Here is a 5,058-nt window from a genome sequence, read left to right on the forward strand (position 1 = left end):
CACAATACGTTCTAGGCATTCATCATTTACGTGGTCCGCCAACTTTGCCGTCATTAAGAAAATTTGTGCTCAGCAACCACACGAGCATATCGATACATCAAATTGGACCATACCTACGGATATCAATCTTGCCGATCCGTATTTCAACGAGCCCCACAAGATACACATTTTAATAAACACGAATGGGCTGTTTGCAGCAATCCTCGATGGTCAGCAAGGCTTGGGCGAAAACATGCCATATTTAATCAACTCGGAATATGGATGGATAGTTGGTGGAAATTTGGAAACCACACACGATAGGCCTCGACAACAATGTTTGTTGGTACACGTCAACCCATCACTTGATCTTCTAGTTAAAAGATTTTGGGAAATTGAAGACTGTGAGTTTGTTGCGTCCGCAAAGCGTTACTACGAAACTTAGAGTTGTGTTTGATACTTCGGCTAAAACATCATCGGGAAAATCATTAAATGAGCTGTTAATGACACAATCCCCACAATTCAACAAGACCTATTTATAACATTTCTATCATTTCAGCGCATTGTATGGCCACCAACAAAAACAGAAGAACTAAAAACTTACGAGCTCAACACCGTGACATATGGCATGTCAGCTGCACCCTTCTTAGCTATCAGAGGCGTTCACCATATTGCCGATTTGTATTCACATGATCATCCTATAGGAGCTAAAACATTACGCAACGACTTATATGTGGATGACTTGCTAACCGAAGCTGATAGCGTAACCGAGCTTCAACACATTAAAAATGATACAGTAGACATCTTAGCTCAGGCTGGATTGCATCTTACAAAATTTAGTAGCAACTGCAAGGAAATTACGACAACTTCAGAGGACGAAGTATTTATCGCCATGGAAGATCAAGACACTACCAAAACTCTGGGAATGACGTGGATGCCCAGCAGTGACATCTTTACATTTCGATATATTTGTGACCACCAAGAACCATTTACCAAACGATCAATCTTTCAGTAGTATCAAGAATGTTTGACTTGCTGGGATTCATAAGTCCGGTCATTTGTTCGGTGCAAAATTCTTATGCAAGACTTGACACTCAAGGGCCTAGATTGGGATGAGCCTGTCGATGGTCGAATTAAGGAAAGATGGAAAGAACTTTTACAGGATCTTAAAGACTTATCAAATCTACAAATACCACGATATGTGAACACATCAAAAACGTATCGATCCGAAATACACGGATTCGCTGACGCATCCGAAAGAGCGTACGGATGCTGCCTTTATGTTCGATCAGAACTCCCGAGTGGATTCAAAGTCACTTTACTCGTTACGAAATCAAAGATAGCAAAGATAGATAGAACTGTGCGGATCATTGTTGCTCAGTCGGACTTGGCGCAAATTCGAAAGGACATTAATATTATACATCGACAAGGTATACTTTTGGACCGATTCAAAAATTGTTCTGCAATGGCTGAGACTTCATGCATCAACACTAAATTGTTTTGTAGCAAACAGAGTATCAGAGTTACAACAACACACGGAAGAAATAATATGGAAGCACGTCCCTTCTAACAAGAATCCAGCAGACATTGTTTCTCGTGGTTGTCGGACATCAGAGCTGCAAACAAGCATGTGGATAACAGGGCCAACATTCTTAAAATTGTCTAAGGCCGAATGGCCAATTCTTAGGGAACCACTTCCGCCGCCTATCGAAGTAAGAACCAAGTCAGCACTTCTTTGTAGCAGAGCAGACAACGCTAATTCACAATCTATTCTAAATATGATCATAAATAATTCTTCATCGTATATTCGAATCGTTCGAATTGTTTCATACCTCTATCGCAGCGTGAACAAAGTGAAGCCTGATCGCACTCTAAGTTCATCATCAATAGCCGATATTCGCATTACTGAGACAGAAATGTATCAATCGTTTTGGAAAATTGTTGCACTAATACAACAAGAATGTTATGCTGATGAAATATCTTTACTAAAAAACAAACAAACCTGAACACCGTCTCTACAGCGTTTGACACCATTCATGCACACAATGACATTTGAACAAACTGCAGTATGTGTAATGAGAGTCGGAGGACGTCTCGAAAACGGAGACCTTCCATTCAACGCCAAGCACCAGGCCCTGCTACCTCGAAATCATCGTTTTACCAAGTTATACATTGAATTCTTACACATCAAAAATCTTCACGCTGGCCCAAAGTTTATTTTATCTCTTTTACGAGAACGAATTTGGGTAATCAACGCACGAGCGTTGATTAGAAAAATTGTGCGAAACTGCATCCGCTGCTTTCACTTTAAACCTCGCCTCATGACTCAACTGATAGGCAATCTTCCTGCTGATCGACTACGAGCTGAAAGACCATTCCTAGTAACAGGAGTAGATTTTTGCGGCCCATTTTTCACGTCTTACAGGATTCGCGGAAAGCCGCCGTACAAAACATATGCGGCAATTTTTGTATGTTTTGCTTCATAGGCGATTCATATTGAATTAGTCTCCGAATTGTCAACAAATGCATTTCAGCTTTGTATACGTAGATTTGTAGCGCGCCGTGGTGTACCATTGCGCATGGTGTGCGACAACGCCACAAACTTTGTTGGCGCTGATACAAGGCTAGCTGAGTTTAAGTCAAAATTGTTTAACTCAGACGTCATAGATCACATAAAAACATATAGTTCAATTAAAGGATTTAACTTTTGCTTTATCCCCCCTAGAGCTCCACACTTTGGCGGCCTCTGGGAAGCGTCAGTGAAATCAGCGAAGACACTAGCTCTGAAGAATATTTATAGCACCCACTTCAGATGACCCCAACGTTTTCAATGCTCTCACTCCTGGGCATTTGCTGATTGGAACCGAATTAACGTCAGTCCCAGAATCATTACTTTACCATTCCACGGACCCTCCCGGAACGGAAATTCGGTATCTGGATAGATGGCAGCGAGTGACCTATTTGAAAGAACAATTCTGGACACTGTGGGCACGGGATTATGTTTATAACTTACAACAACGCAGCAAATGGATTTACGGATAAGCAAATGTGGCCTTGGGACAACTAGTTAAAGTACAATGCAAAAGGAATCTTCAAAAAGCCAATTTACAAGATCGCTCCGCTTCCAGAAGCATTTATTTGAAAGTTGGTTCTTTCAACAGGGGGAGCATGTTGGAGGAGAACTGCTGAATTTAAATTCATTAATTTAATTATTCTGAAATATTAACCATTGGGTTAAATAGTTAAACTATCGATATATCGCAAGCTCAAAGAGAGTTCAATCTAGCATCACTGTTGGCTCTCTTCTTGCGTTTCCCTTTACATTTTACTTTGTATTACACTCTCTCGTAGCATATAAGAATTTAAGAATTTACTGTACCAAGAGAACTCGAATGCGACGGACGCAAAAATAAATGGAAAACTACTAACGTCGTCTAATCTGATTGTGGCAAGGAAAGTTTTGATTCATCGAATCCAACGAGTAGCAGATTATTAATATGTTCGAGAAATTGTCCAACATTTTGGCGACCGTGACAGGACCAGAAAATTGCTGTTAAATAAGTTTTGGTTCAATTGCAACTAAGTTGGACTCGTTGTTTCATAACTTCTTAAGCTACCACAAGTTTCCGAAAAGGAATTGCAAGAGGCAATCAATCATCAAACACCCGTTGAGACATCTAGGAAGAAAAGTCGACATCATTAATGCATATGATACCACATTAACCTCTCCACATACTGCAGTAAAGTCATTGGAATAAAACCGCAAGTATTCAATCAAACAAATACTGTACTCGCACATGTCCAATAAGAGAAAACCGAACAGTTATATTTTCGTCGTTTGTCATTCCACTCTTTACATATCGAACACAAACAAGCGTGAGTGCCTGCGCCAACTGTACGTCAAAAAACAGTTAAGTTTGCGAACATACACATATAACTATTCAACATTCGCGTTGGTTCTGCTACTTGGAGGTGTTGCTGGCGTTTATTGAAGCATTATGGGCAAAGACGGTTCAAACACTCCCGTAAGCTCAAAGGGAACAGACAAACTAACAAATCTTAGATCCCAGCGGACTCAGTTTGAAAATCATATTCGAACTTTACATGAAAAGATCATTGCTACTAGCGACCAAGAAGATGCCGATACACTAGACTGCAGACTTCAAATACTTGAATCTCATTATAGGCAAATTACTCACATTCAAACACAAATTGAAAATTTGTACGTAATTTATAAAGAGCGCAGTAATTTAGATGAAATGTACATAAAGGTCAAGGTACATTTATTGTCTCTTTTACAAAGGAAACGTTCAACGGGACCAGTAAACACATCGGATATGAGTTTTATGAGTTCTTCAATGTCTCCTACAGTGGTTCACAGTCAATGATTACCTAAACTGAAATTACCCAGTTTCGATGGTAAAAATTCAGCGTTTAAGAGATTCAAAACGTCTTTCCTGAATCTAATTCACAACGATACCCACATGCCAACAATTGATAAGTTCAATTATCTTCTCGAATGTTTATCGGGACCTGCACTGGAGGTCGTGCAGTCGTTCCAATTCACCGAACAAAACTACAGTCAAGCTTGGTCAAGATTAGAAGCTCGCTACGACAACGTCGTTCTAATCTTCCATGATTGTATATCGAGTCTCTTCAATTTACCATTAGTCAAGCAACCAGAAGCAAGACTTTTGCAGAAGCTCATCGATAATGCGTACGCTATTCACAGATCACTTCTTACACTAGGATCAACTGAGGAAATAATGAATAGCATCATGATTCACATACTTCTGACGAAAGTTGATGCCGAGACCAAAGGCGTCTACGACGAAAAGCAAAGCTTCGACAAGCTTTCAACGTGGGAGGAATTCTGCACAATTCTTCATCGCCGCTGCCAGTTCCTAGAAAGTCATCAGACAGGTCAACTCGGTCAGCGCAATAGTTCACTAGGAGGAAAACGCCCATCAACGTCAAAGGCATTCCTCAATATTAACTCTTAATGCTTACACTGCCATTCGACGGCACACTATGTTAGTAATCATTTGGAGAGTTATCGCTACAACAAAGGTTCGAAACAGT

Source organism: Drosophila willistoni, unplaced genomic scaffold, assembly GCF_018902025.1.
Source record: "Drosophila willistoni isolate 14030-0811.24 unplaced genomic scaffold, UCI_dwil_1.1 Seg164.1, whole genome shotgun sequence".
NCBI lineage: Eukaryota > Metazoa > Arthropoda > Insecta > Diptera > Drosophilidae > Drosophila > Drosophila willistoni.